Source organism: Lampris incognitus, chromosome 1 (assembly GCF_029633865.1).
Source record: "Lampris incognitus isolate fLamInc1 chromosome 1, fLamInc1.hap2, whole genome shotgun sequence".
Classification (NCBI taxonomy): Eukaryota; Metazoa; Chordata; class Actinopteri; order Lampriformes; family Lampridae; genus Lampris; species Lampris incognitus.
In genome coordinates, this window is record NC_079211.1 from 60,077,638 (window position 1) to 60,092,685 (window position 15,048).

At 47.2% G+C, this 15,048-nt stretch overlaps 1 pseudogene; it reads left to right on the forward strand.

Annotated features, from left to right (window-relative positions):
- The first annotated feature begins 1,067 nt into the window (after nt 1-1,067).
- On the forward strand, nt 1,068-8,674 carry LOC130110846 (uncharacterized; annotated as a pseudogene).
- Nucleotides 8,675-15,048: the final 6,374 nt, after the last annotated feature.

The window sequence follows — 15,048 nt, forward strand, 5'->3', positions numbered from 1 at the left end:
GGATAACCAAGCACTGGTGGGTAGGACAGGCTATGTATTGGCTGGTCTAGAGCTCTTTAGTGTTCTCCAGTCCATCGTATTGGGGTCCTGGATGACAGCTGTGCCCCCTTTCTCTTCTGTTGTCATGGTTGAGGCACCACAGGGCTGGGCTTTTTGCTTGCAAGAGCTCATACATTGGCCTGGCAATTCTACAGAAGTTTGTATGTTCATCTGATAATAGCCGAGGAATCTAGTAACTTACGAACTTCTCCAACAGTGATGGGTGTTTTACCTCTCAATGCCTGGATGGCTTCCAGATCCTTGGGGTCGATCCAAACTCCATCAACAGAGACCAGCCTTCCTACATAACGGACCTCTCTCTTGAAGAACTCGCACTTGGTTGGTCTAAGCTTTACACCGTGTTGTTGGAGGGCCTTCAGAATGCGCCTCAGTACCTCGATATGGTCTTCAAATGTCTTAGCATAGCAGAGGATATCGTCTAAGAATGGGATGCAGCATTCATCCCGCTAGGAGGTGAGCATTTCCTCCATGCTCCTCTGAAATGCAGCTGGAGCATTTGAAAGTCTGAAGGGGATGCGCACCCACTTATACAAGCCCCAGGGGGTGATAAATGTCATCATGTGTTGTGACCCTTCCGCAATGAAACCGTGATGCTAGCCTGTTCTCTGATCAAAAATTGAGAACCAGCTGTATCCGCCGAGTACATCAATATCTTGAATATGTGGCAGGGGATGTCTGTCTGGGGCTTTCTTTTGGTTCAGGGGCCTGTAATCAATAGAAAGCATCGAGCTCCCGTCCTTCTTGCGAACACAAACCACTGGAGCAGAGTATGGAGACTTCAGTTTTACTATCCACTTCTTTGCCAGTAAGTCCTGGATATACTCCTTGACTTATTTGTAGAGGGGCTTGGGGATTTCTGCTAAGGGTCGCTGCACTGGAATATCATCCTTAAGAGTTATGCTCATTTGGAGGCTTGGAACACATCCTTTGTCATTATCATCCCGAGCAAATGCATTTGGCTCCTCATAGGGCGTTTGTTTTACTACTGCTTGTTGTTCGTCATTTAAATGGCTTACATCGACAACAGGATGCCACAGCTGGGACAGCTGCCCTGTTTGATATTTGTCATCCCCATGCACAGAAACAGGTGAGTCGACATTGTTGACCTCAATACTGTCTGTCTGGACCGTTTCCATTGTCTGGATGCTGCCTAACACTGTAAAGTTGCACAAGGTAATGTTGTGTTGGATGAGGTTGCCCACTGGGATTTCAATATAAGGCCCCCTGGTGTGGTGAACCTCAACAATGCCATCGCCAAGATCTAGCTGCTCCAGTCTCAGGTCTAGGTGGTTGACCTCAAACAGCACTACTGGTGAGGTGAAACCAGCAGGCACCTTACATTTGATGCAGGTAACCTGGCCAGGGTGGACAACGACATCCACCCTGGCCATCCTGGCTGTTGTGCAGGTATGTGCACGTTTTACAGATACCTTTGATCTCGATGGTCACTGCCTGCCTGACTCCACTTCTCCCTGTCCGAGTGCTGTCCTCCCGACCCGGAGATCCGACTGGAATGAGTCCACCACCAGTCTGCCATGGACGTCGCTGGGCCAGAAGGAGCAACAACCCCCCGGCAGTATACAGTCCTCAGCTCTGGTGGAAAGGAGATGCCCATCACCCGGCTACCAACACGAGGACACACCAGAGGCCATCGACGGAGGAAATTTGCTGAAGATGGACAATGTTTCCTGGATTCCTGGACATTTCATCAACAACCAGCCAGACAACTCTGTTTACTTCATCCCATCCATCTGGTCCACTGTTGAGCTGAGACGTCATCAGAGCACTGTCACCTGCTACAGACGTAATGGGGGAAACATTGCGAGATCTCCACACCTTACAAGAGGAAACACCGCGAGATTTCCGCAACTCCTGCAGGTCAGACGACAACGTGTGGATTTCAAAGTACTACGACCCCTACAGAAAACCACCCCCACCTTTCCCCTGCAAATGATCAAAATGGCCCTATTTAATGCACAGTCAATTGGATCAAAAGCCTCCCTTCTCCACCGCCATATCATTGAAAATAAGTTAGATCTCCTCTGTATTACAGAGAGCTGGCACCAGCCTGATGTTTTTCTTTGGGTTAAATGAGCTCTGCTCACCCGGTTTTGGTTAGTTGGAGAAGGCCCGCTTTGGCAAGAACTGTGGTGGCCTAGCCATTTTCCACCGGCAGGAACTGGAGCCATCCCCCATCCCACTTGCCACGCAGTCCTCATTTGAATGCTTAGCATTGAAATGCAAGTCCCCTGCCCCTTTGACCATGCTTCTTGTTTACCGCCCTCCTCCCAGACCCAAGTCAATCTTTTTCTCAGAATTCCAGGACCTCCTCACCTCCCTCTGCTCAACCACTGACAATATTTTGATTCTTGGAGATTTTAATATTCACGTGGACAACGCCTCAGATCACTAAGCAGTCGAGCTTCTCCAACTACTGGACCACCTCCACTTCACACAACATGTCAATGAGCCAACACATAACAAAGGTCATACACTCGATTTGGTCATCTCCAACACCATCTAGTCTAGGTGTATCCGACCACAACATGATTTCCATGGAGCTGCCATTACTGACCCCCCTCTCCAGGCCCAAACAGAACATTCAATTTAGAAGTCTAAAAAACATAAACTCGGCTGCCCTTTCCCTTGACCTCCAACACATCTCATCTCGTCCTGTATACCTCCACTCAGCCACAGACTCTGTTGATTACTACAAGTCCCTGAGTGATCTTTTAAACCAGCACGCCCCTCTCAAGTCCCGGATGGTCTCCTTCCAGCGCTCAGCGCCCTGGTACACATATGAGCTGAGGAGGATGAAGAAATTCGGACGTGTCCTCGAGCGGCGTTTCCTGACCTCTGGACTGACCTGCTAAGCAAGCGTACACCAAATCCCTCAACACTGCACGTTCACAGTTCTACTCAAACATTATAAGTAGCAATCCTGGAAACTCCAAGCAGCTCTTCTCCACTGTAAACCATCTATTCAAACCTCAATCCCACTCACACCCAGAAGCTACTGAGGAGAGGTGCAACGAGCACATCACCTTTGTCAACTCCAGTATTGGTTGTGGTTACTATAGTTACCAAACCTCCCTTCCGGTCTGCCTGCGTTGCAGTCTCTGTTGTTCTTCCTGTTTTAACGAAACGGCTGCTGCCGCACGTTTCCATCTGCGTTGTGTGATTCATTGATATCGTCTCTCATTCCTGGCGTGGTGGCAGCGCTTACCAGACTTACGGCCCGAGCACTGATATTTACCGAATTAATCGCGGTAGCCCTTCCAGGGAATCACAGGGTAGTTACGTCTACCACCAGACGCAGCTGGGCTAGCTCAGACACAGTTGTGCTAGCTAAGTGGGCAGCATGGCAACACACAGAGCACCGAAGCAGTGGTGTTTAACAAAGATCGAGACGGCGAACTCTTTTGAGAACTGGCGTCAGAACCTGCTTTATATACTGTCGCTCGACGCCGGGTTTGCCCCCTTCCTGCTCGATGGCGTGGAGTGGGAGAAGAAGTCTAAAACGTCCCCTGTCCGGGGATTCACAGATGATGGTGAAGATATTTCCGCGCCCCGACGTCGCAATAAAGAACAGAAGGTAGCCATGTTAGAGCTAATGTTGGGACAGATAGCCAATTATTGTCCTGTAATCTCTCGTCACAGCATAGCCAGGAACTCCACATCTGTTGACAGCATATGGCAAGCTATTCATCTACATTACGGCTTTCAGTGCACCGGGGCTCATTTCATTGACTTTGCTGCTATTAAACGGGAGCCTGATGAGAGACCAGAGGATTTATATCAACGCTTGATGGCCTTCACGGAAGACAATCTACAGTGTAAAGATTCTGGCATCAGTCACATGGGACAGACTGTGATCGAGGACGAGGAGTTAACGCCCTCACTGGAGAACTTTGTTGTACTCACATGGCTCCGCCTCATACATGGTGATCTACCGAAGCTCGTCAAACAACGGTACAGCACTGAGTTGCGGTCTCGCACATTGGCATCAATTAAACCAGAAATCTCACAAGCCCTTGATTCGTTAGTAGAGGAACTGCAGGCCTCAGAGGATGCTAGGGCTATGTGCGCGGCTGTGTCTGAACTCTCTGAGTCAAAGCAATCCATCCCTGTCTGGACAAGGAGGTCATGTCCTCTTTGTAAATGTGCCGACAGGCCTGATAATCACTTCCCAGCAAATGTTCCTTTCTGCCCCCCCAAGATAAAATGTACATAGCAAAGTCGCACCAGGTTTTGGGAGAGCAGGTCGAGACTGATGATGAGGTAGAGGAGTGCGTTAGTGGGGAGCCAGCGCCATCTAGTGGTGTGAAACGTGTACTTATCAAACAATCCCCTTACCTCGATGCCTTCCATGGACACTGCCCTGTGTGTCTCACCGTTGATAGTGGGGCAACAGGCAACATGATGAGGGCCTCATGCGCGATCAGGCTGGGCGTCACCGTCACAGGAAGTACGCAGTCCGCATTCCAAGCAGATGGCTCGCCCCTTTTGAAAGTATTGGGAGAGACACGGACACACTTCCAGAGTGATGGCCATGACCTCTATTTTGAGGGCCTCATTGTTGAGAATCTCGAATCTGACATCCTGGCTGGAATTCCCTTTATGGAAAAGAACGACATCTCCATCAGACCAGCCAAACACCACATCCGCTTGGGCGAGGATATATACCGCTATGGCACCCTCCAAACACCGATGGACAGGCATGCCGTACGGCGCGCGCACGTGCTCCGCGCTCCGGATAAATCTACTGTGTGGCCAGGGGAGTACATCGAGCTCGAACTGCCTCCTGAGCTGTGCAATGTGGACAGTGAGCTGGCTGTTGAACCACACGTCGATGTCTCATGTGACCAGTCTGACACACAGCAGTGGCCTGCCCCAACTTTGCTACGGGGTGTGTCCGGGAAGATCCATGTCCCAAATCTCACTGGCGAGCCGTGGCTGGTCCAGAAAAGCCACCACCTATGCTGTGTCTGCGCCACATATGTCCCGTCACTCAGTGACGCCACCGTGTCAGCTGATCCCCCCAAACCGGCCCCGACGACCATGTCAGCCTTGTCCTCTGACCTCGTCGCTCTGGATCCAGATAACATCATGCATGCTGACGTCAGAGATGAGTTTCGCGCCCTGCATAGAGAGTTTGATGTAGTGTTTGATCCCCACTTTGAAGGCTATAACGGCGCTGTAGGTCCGTTCCAGGCCAGGGTCAACATGGGACCTGTCCTACCTCTGCCCTTCACCAACAGGTCGGCCTGGCTTGCCATACAGGCAGAGTGCTCTGACCTCAGACGGACCCGGGCTCACCTCCGTCAGGGTACGCGTCCATCCAAGAAGCTGATGACATTTGTGATGTGAAACATTACCTGAACGTCACCACAGTGGCTAAGGACTGCCTCCTAGTTGTTCGTCGGCACACACCCCTCGCAGCCTCGACGGACTGCATCGTTGTGCCTTGGTCTATCCTTGATGGCCTACTGACCTCTCTCCATATCAAGCTCGATCACCCCACCGGCACCCAGTTAAAGAAAATTGTGCAACGCTACTTCTACGCGTTCGATATGGACTCTGCTGTGCAACGTGTCTCCAGCGGCTGCCACCAGTGTGCAGCTCTGAAGAAAGCCCCTGCGTTTGTATCTGACCAGTCTGATGTGTTCAGGCGGGACCGCCAGTTCATTCTGATTGTCCGGGAGTGTGTCACGTCTTTCACGCTGTCTTGCCTCATCGACGACGAGCGCAGAGACACTCTCAGGGACGCTTTAACCCGCTTATGTATGGGTCTGTCCCCTCTCGACGGCCCCTTTGCTGTGATCAGGACTGACCCTGCCCCTGGTTTTGCTGCATTGGCAGGGGATGGGGCCCTCGCTATGCACAGACTGTTGTTGAGGTGGGCAACGCCAAGAATGTCAATAAGAACCCAGTGGCAGAGAAGGCTGTTCAAGAGATTCAGGGGGAGATTCTTCATCTCGAGCCTAACTGTAGGGCTGTTACTCCCCTGTTACTCTCTGTCGCTACGGCCAACCTGAACAGTCGTGTTAGGTCACGGGGATTGTCTGCCCGTGAAATGCTGCTTCAGCGTGACCAGTTCTCCCATAGGCAGTTGCCTGTGGTCGACCAGGACCTCATCTTGAAACAACACTCGGAGCGTGTCACCAACCATCCGTACAGCATGAAGTCAAAGGTGCCCTCTGGTCGTGTGGCCGTGCCTCCCACCATTCGACCTGGTGAACTGGTGTACCTGTATGGTGACCGGAATAAGTCAAAGGCCCGTGACAGGTACCTCGTCACGAGCGTGGATGGTTCATGGTGCAATATCCAGAAGTTCACGGGGTCTCAACTCCGTCGTACCTCCTACAGGGTCAGGCTGGGTGACTGCTACAAAGTGGAAGGTCCCTCTACGGCCTCTGAACCCCTTGCAGACGATTTCGCGTCTGATAAGGACTTGGACAACCCTGCCCCGCACTGCCCTGACATACCGCCAGCCATTGCCGAGCCCCCCTTGCCTGCCTTGTGATAACGATATGAGACTGGGGGAGGAGACTGTGCCTCCCGTCGAGGTCGAGCCTGGGGGGAGCTCCCCTGGTGAGTTTGTGCCTGCTCTTGCACCTCGACGCTCGACGCTTTGAACTTTAGGCCAGTTGGTTGTGTGTACTGGTGATAATGTTTTGTCTTACCTTACAGGTCTAGTTATATAGCCTGAGCTGTGATGTTGCCTGGTGTTCTGTGGTGTTATTGTTGTACTGTGTGTAGGGGGGGGGTCTTTCTTTTGGGAAAAAAGGGGTGACACCAGTATTGGTTGTGGTTGCTATAGTTATCAAGCCTCCCTTCCGGTCTGCCTGTGTTGCAGTCTCTGTTGTTCTTCCTGTTTTAACGAAATGGCTGCTGCCGCACGTTACCATCTGCGTTGTGTGATTCATTGATGTCATCTCTCGTGACTGGCGCAAGGGGAAAGTGAACAACATTCGCTCTCACCTCTCTAGCTTTCCCGCCTCACTGGCCCTCTCCGAAGACCCAGAGCCTGGATGCATCCAGCTTCTGTGCTGTTTTTCAAACGCCACGCAGCAAGAGGTCGAGAGCATTGTAAAGAACATGAAACCCACCATCAGTGCCCTTGATCCCTTCCCCACAGTTTTGCTAAAATCTGACCTTTCCGCCCTCAGTCCCCTCATCACCAAGGTCATCAATCACTCCCTCCAATCCGGTCATGTCCCAACCTCCCTCAAAACTGCTGTAATCGGACCCCTACTCAAAAAACCCTCTCTTGACCCAGAAATCCTTGCAAACTATCGACCCATCTCCAACCTCCCATTCATTTCCAAAGTCTTAGAAAAAGCAGTCGCCGCTCAACTCCAGACCCACCTAATACATAACAATCTGTTCGAAAAGTTCCAGTCCGGTTTCCGCCCTGGCCACAGCACAGAAACGGCTCTGGTCAGGGTCACAAATTACCTCTTAATGACAGCTGACACTGGTTCCCCATCCCTCCTCATCCTCCTGGATCTCACAGCGGCCTTCGACACCAATTCTCCTCCGACGTCTGCACTCCAACATCGGTCTCTCTAGCACTGTCCACAACTGGTTCACCTCCTACTTATCCGACAGAACTGAGTATGTTGCCCTGGGCAAGGCAAAATCTCAGACCCACAATGTCATGTGCGGTGTTCCACAAAGTTCGGTGTTGGGTCCCACCCTTTTCACCCTGTACATGATCCCCCTAGGCCACATCATCAGTAAGCATGAAATAGCTTTCCATTGCTATGCTGATGATACACAATTATATCTCAGAACCAAACCCACTCCCTCCACACCTCTGCCACTGCCCACACTGAAGTCCTGCCTGGAGGAGATAGAGGCATGGATGAAGCTGAACTTTCTACAGTTACACAGCTCTAAGACAGAAGCTATCCAAATTGGTACACCTCATCAGATCCAGTCATCATCCATCACCAGCATTACTTTCTCCGGCCAAAACACCCCCCTCTCCGCATCAGTCACAAACCTGGGGGTTAAAATGGACCCCCACCTCACCTTTGAGACGCACATCAACCACCTCTGCCAAAAGTCCTATCATCTCAGGAAAATCTCTAAACTCCGTCCCATGCTCTCCCACGCAGATGCAGAAAAGCTCGTCCATGCCTTTGTCTCCTCCAGGCTGGACTACTGCAACGCACTTCTCATCGGGATCCCCAGCTTCTGTCTTTAGAGGCTCCAGTACATCCAGAACTGCGCTGCTAGGATCCTGATGAGGGTGCGCAAGTATGATCACATCACTCCCACCCTCAAATCACTTCACTGGCTCCCCATATCTTTCAGAGTTGAGTACAAGATCTCCCTCCTCACCCACCAATGCATATATGGAAATGCCCCCTCCTACCTCAAGGAGCTCCTTGCACCAAAGACCTGCACACGTACCCTTCGCTCTTCTGATGCCAACTTCCTCCAAGAAGCAAAGTGGAAGCTGATAACCATGGGGAAGCGGGCTTTCTCCTCAGCTGCCCCCAGGCTGTGGAATGCCCTCCCAGACCACCTCAACGCACCACAGTCTATGGAAACCTTCAAACAACACCTCAAAACCCATCTGTTCACCAAAGTTTTTTCCTAACCAGGCCACCTCTTTTCCCATGCCTTTTTTAAATGGTTTTGACCATGGACTCTGTTTCACGGACTATGATTATTCGGCTCTTAAGCACGACGTCACGACGCGACATCACGTGTGGGCGGAGTTATACTTCCGGTGCCTTGGGGAATCTCACTGCATTATTTTCCACTCAAAACAATATGTCTGAACCCGTAAATATATTTACATTAACGTCTTTTTTTAAAGACGAACCTCTCAGGGTGAAAAAGGGTCTCAATGCTTTCAATTCAGATAGAGTTGTGAACGTAAATGTTTCAGGGGTCATTATAAAAGGCAAGGTACAGGCTTCCATGAAACAGAAAGTTTATCAGGTTGAGGTGAGTGAGCTAACAGGGTTAGCTAGCGTTAGCTTGGTAATGTTGGGTATTCTGGCTTCTGATGTTATATCCCACGTTTACTGGCGATTCATAAGCCTTGGATAAAGACTGCCAGTGCTTTATTTTGTCGGTAGATAATTGTTTTCCGACGTTTGACTTGTTAAAATAACTGACGCTCTTGGATCCAAGGCTAGCTTTTCATGTGTCTAGCTCCAGAATGGCTATGATCGTACATACTGTAACGCTGTAAAGGTTTAATGAATTTAAAATACGTATTAGGAATTAATGAAATATAGACTTACATGTAAGATCACAGCCATTTTAGGGCTACCATGTGTGCTACGATCTGTTTCTTATTAACGTTATAGGCCACGTTGGATACAGGTCAGCTGGGCACCAGGAAATCTCTGGGCACCTTGATGTAAAATGTTCTATTTTGTCCAAAATGTTTGGAAACATGTAATATTAGAAGAATGGTCTTAACCACATGAACCCCAGCATTCATTTAGTCATCCTAGCTCACGGGATTCATGGGGTCACTCAAACCTCTCCACCACGTTAAGGTGATGGTTCGAGGAGAGCATAACATAATAACATAAAACACAAGACACTTAGTTAGAGCCCTGAAGGACTCTGTCCAACCATATGGGTTGGATAAGTGGTTAAGTAATGTAAAGTATACATGATGTGAACATGCACGGTACATCATTATCATTTATATATGCAAATTTGCATATTTAAATGTTGTATTCATCATATGGTGATCCTCTTCTTTACGTTGACAGTAGTTTTTGCACTATGCATTTTGTTACCAATGTTGATGTTTTGCACTTTATACTTTTTACAGTGACATTAGTTTTTGCACTATGTATTTTGTTACAAATGTGTTTTGATTAAAAAAATCAAGCAGTGTTCTTAATTCAGTATTACTTTATTAAAAGTATAAATACATGAATCTGATTCTGCTTACATTTATTCAAGTCATTTCATGCTATTTCCCGAAGAATTGGTGTTTGTAGGTTGGTAAGACACACGCACACTTTCAGTATTTTGTTTATGTTTTTAGTGAACTGATATGGGATATTGTCCAAAATGTTGAACAATTTCAACCTCTGAATGGAGCGCTCCACATGGATCCTAGCACTGGATATGAGTTTGTTTTTCTTAACTTCTTCTTGTGTGAACTGTCCATTAACAAGGAAAGACGGGATGTTGAGTGAAACCCCTTCTGGCAAGATGTCCCGGATTGTGAAGCCTTTATCTGCCATCACCATGTCTCCTGGGCGTAGATGATTGAGAACTCCAGAATCTAATGTAATAGCCTTGTCTGAGGCACTTCCACCATAATAGTCACTGACAAATGTTATCACTCCATTAGGAGCCACACCTATTAAGGCGTTGTGTGTTGTGTGGTCCGTTTTTTGTACTGGCTCCATAAATGATTCTGTTTGTCAAGCCTCTCTGTCCTGGAGACTGCTAACTCTGTGCAATCGAGCACAATCCTACAGTTAGGAAACGGACGGAAACACTCTGGCAACGATGCCTGGTTCTTCTCTATGGAGGGGATGTTGTTCTCAAGCATACCAACATATAAAATGTCATACAGGGCACTGACAATGGTGATAAAAATGTTGGTAACTGTGGCTGTACTGCAATTAAACCTGGTTGCAAGGTCTTCATGACCAGAATTAAGTTTGAGCTTCATCAAAGTCAGTAGCAACTGATCGACTAGTGGCATAGACTGGACTGTCCAATTCGAATGATATTGTAGCTCAAACTTAGATAAGAGTGCTTCCAAAACCAGGACGGTAGCAACATCTGGTAAGCCAGTGAAATATTTTACTTTGACACGATTGGAAGATATTTGGCTGAAGGAAAAGGTCTGTTTTTGTTTCTCCAATTCTCTTTTCAATTTTTCATTCTCTCTTCTCAACATGTCAACCTCTATCTCTAGCAGCGCAACACTGTTAAAAGGGTTGTCTGAAGTACCAGGGGTGTCTGCGGTTGGGTTGTCTGAAGTACTAGGGGTGTCTGCGGTTGGGTTGTCTGAAGTACCAGGGGTGTCTGCGGTTGGGTTGTCTGAAGTATTAGGGGTGTCTGCGGTTGGGTTGTCTGAAGTACTAGGGGTGTCTGCGGTTGGGTTGTCTGAAGTACTAGGGGTGTCTGCGGTTGGGTTGTCTGAAGTACTAGGGGTCTCTGCGGTTGGCTTGTCTGAAGTACTAGGGGTGTCTGCGGTTGGCTTGTCTGAAGTACTAGGGGGCTCTGCGGTTGCAATGTCAGAATTTTGTAATTCAAGTTCATTTGTCCCTTCTTCACCACTGGGAGGGAGTGGTACTGTTTTTCTCTTCTTGTGTGGAAGGCTGAGGTGGCCTGGGAAAGTCTTCCCCTCGTTCCAAGCAAAACGTGATGGGCCAGCAGCTTTGCCATTTGGAAAATGCCAACTGCACACCCTTGAGCAGGGGCTTGGTGTAAAGCCATCACGCCTGTAAAAAAAAAAAGAATGAGAGATTTAGAAATGATTGGCAATGAAAACTTGAAGCTGCATTGTAACTTATCATCTGCCCTGGATTTGAACAATTAAAGTGGCATTCTTTAACTTTTTTCGATAAAAAATAAAGTTGATTTTGGTCAAGATTTACCACTATCTTTCACTGAAAGAGGTAACACTGTACTAATTCAGCCTATTTCCCATTCATGAAATCTTCAGCATCTGCTACAATGCCCATTTTTGTGTCTGTGTCTGGTTAGACACAGTCACAAACATGGGCATTGTAACAGATGGTGAAGGATTTGTGAATGGGAAATAGGCTAAATCAGTCCTCTGTTACCTCCTTCAGTGAAAGATAGTGGTAAATTGTGACCAAAATCAACTTTATTTGTTATCAAAAAAAGTTAAAGAATGCCACTTTAACCATCAATTATTCAAAACACAATTTCTATTGTGTTAACATACTCTACTGTAAAGATTGTATAATGATATTATACAAACAGTCTACCATACAGATTGGGCAAGTTATATTGTATTCACATACTATACAATACAGATTTTTTTTTGGGGGGGGGGGGCAAATATTATAGCCTTTTCATAGCCTTTTCATAAAGGAAAGGTTACATAGTAAGGCTTTAGAATTAGATGTCAGTCTCCCTACAGAAACATTATTTTTTGTAGATATGAAGTTTCATTGTTTGATTTATATGGGAAAAGTCAGAAGTGAAACTACTGTAACAAAACAGGCAGAAACAGCACATTCACCTGGACTATCTAACGTTATGTACCCCTGCTTATTCATGCATTTACTCCAAGTCTCTTTAATGATAATCCCCTTGAGATGCATCATCTCGTTTTAGATAATCATGGGCTAACAATGCATAGAATAATGCAGTTTTCCGAGTGTGTAGCTGACATAATGCTTGCTTACAGTAACTGTATGTCTTCACAGACAGGGTTGTAGTAGTAACAACATAAGTGGCTAACCGATGCTTGTTTACCCTCCACTACACTCTGATTAAAGCCTTATTGAGCAGAAAAACATATGGAAAAGCACATATATTGATCCTCGCTTGTTGAATTAGCTAAAAATCTAAATACCTGTCTAGTATGTAACGTGGATTTCGGTAACAAGAGGGTAGCTACCGGTAATAGCTAGTCTGCAGTGCAGGGTAGCTAGTCTGCACTTAGCACAAAAGTCGGCGCCAAACTTCGATTTTCAATGCATTTCTTCAATAGCAACTTACCGTATTAACTGCAGCCACCTCTTCTTATCTTTGTCTTTCGGAGGAAAGCGATAGAAAGACAGTTTGGTCTCAGTTTTACTCTCTGATCGATTTAAACAAAGGGGGACACAGCAGTGAGGCATATTGTCAACAAGTCGATGGAGCCGGAAGCAAATTCGCGCGCGCGCGCCTACGCAACAGGGACGTGCCTACGTCATAGCTTAAGACGCGAATGGATTGTGGATGACTGTACTTTTGCCGCCCTTGTGATTGCTTTTAACTTGCACTGTGTACTGATTATTGTTGATGTATTTTAGCCATTGTTTTATAGCACTTTGAGGTTTCTCTGAAATATAAAGTGCATTTACAAATAAAATTTATTATTACTATTATTTATGACGTCATGCCGACCAACTCTTACCAGTGCATAGCCATGAATGGGCTCCTGGGTCTGTACAAAGTTCACAAGTGTCTCAGCTTTGTCATTTTCAATCTGCAGTGCCTCTTTCAGCAGTTTAGCAATAACAGCAACAACTTCAATTCCACCCTGCTGCCCTAGGATGAGCTCTTGGATCACATTGAAGCCGAGTATCGGTCTCACAAGGCTCACACAGCTGACCAGGAAGGGTACTCTGATGGTAAGGCTTGGATCATCGTTACCCGGCAAGTTAAAGGTGAGTTTAACCCATCCATCATATGTATCGGCTCTCCATTATTTGTAGTGAGATCCAGTTCTCTGTCTCCCAGAAGCTCACTGAGAGGGCGCACTTCCAGCTGAGATAAGTATTTTTGCTTCCATGGGCGATCTATAATACAAATTTGGGTGCCAAAAACTAGAGGAGTAGTCACAGCATACCCACTCAGGTTATATTTCAATAAACATTTCTCTCCAATTAGCTTAGCTACTAGTTGTGATGTTGACTTGACATTAAACGGTGAATGAGGAGGGACGCTAAGATTGTGGTTTACCTGTGCTGGTACTGGTTTGCTAGTTCATTGGTGGAAGTGAATACTACTGTGGGTCACAGATTGTCCCACAGCACGATGCCCCTCTTCCCCATAGTCAAAGCAATGATTGCAGTTAGTCCGACAAGTGGCAATGCAGTTAGGGCAGCCATATAGTCTCTCTTTTCTTAACGGTCTGCTCTGTTTATTCGGACATTGACAGGTACCCTGGGTTGATGGTTTCACTGCTGCTGTTGTGACATTTGACTGTTGGGACCTTACAGACTGAGTTAGTGTCTGTACTTGAGCGCTCAGCTGATGAATTAGCTCATCTTTAGCATTGGTGTCAGCATTACACTTTTCTTTGTTCACCTCGTTAGTGTTAACTTCACACACAAAGACTGGTTTGATGAAAACTGCACCGACATAAACCAGCTGTTAGAAGAGAAACGCTGCGCCTACAAACTTCATATCGAAGACCCCCAGTCAACGGCCAAGACAGATGCACTTAGGAACATCCGCAGCTCTATCCAAAGAAAACTACGCCAAATGCAGGATTCATGGCTGAGCAACAAAGCTGATGAGATACTGGGCTTTGCAGACAAAAGTGACGTGAAAAACTTCTACAGTGGCCTGAAAGAAGTCTATGGTCCTACCATCGCTGGCTCATCATCGCTCCTTGACGCAGATGGGACAACACTAATCACAGACATATGGGAGGTTCTTCAAAACATTGCTGAAGTGTTCAGCAATGTTTTGAATTGCCCTACTACCATCAACTATGAAGCCATCGATCGACTACCCCAAATTCCATCTGATGAGACGCTGAGCACCCTTCCAACATTGGAAGAGACGCTTAAGGCAATTGGACAGCTGTCAAGCGGAAAAGCGCCTGGCTCAGACTCCATCCCAGCTGAAATTTATAAAGAAGGAGGGCCGATTGCTAAGAAACTTCAGCAGTTGTTTCATCTCATATGGCAAACTGAAACAGTACCTCAGGACTTTACAGATGCCTCAATTACCCACCTCTATAAGCGCAAGGGAAATCGCCAATCATGTGATAACCACTGTGGAATTTCCCTGCTGTCCATTGCAGGCAAACTGCTTACAAGAGTTTTATTAAATCGCCTCAGCGTACACCTCGACAGAGGACTTCTACCTGAGAGTCAATGTGGATTCCAGAAAGAACGCGGGACCATGGTGTTTGCTGCCCGCCAGCTTCAAGAAAAATGCCAGGAACAAAATGTTGACCTGTACTCCACTTTTGTCGATCTGACCAAGGCCTTTGATACTGTCTGCAGACAGCCTTTGGAGAATCATGGCAAAATAAAAAAAGTTCATCACCATCGTACGACAGCTACA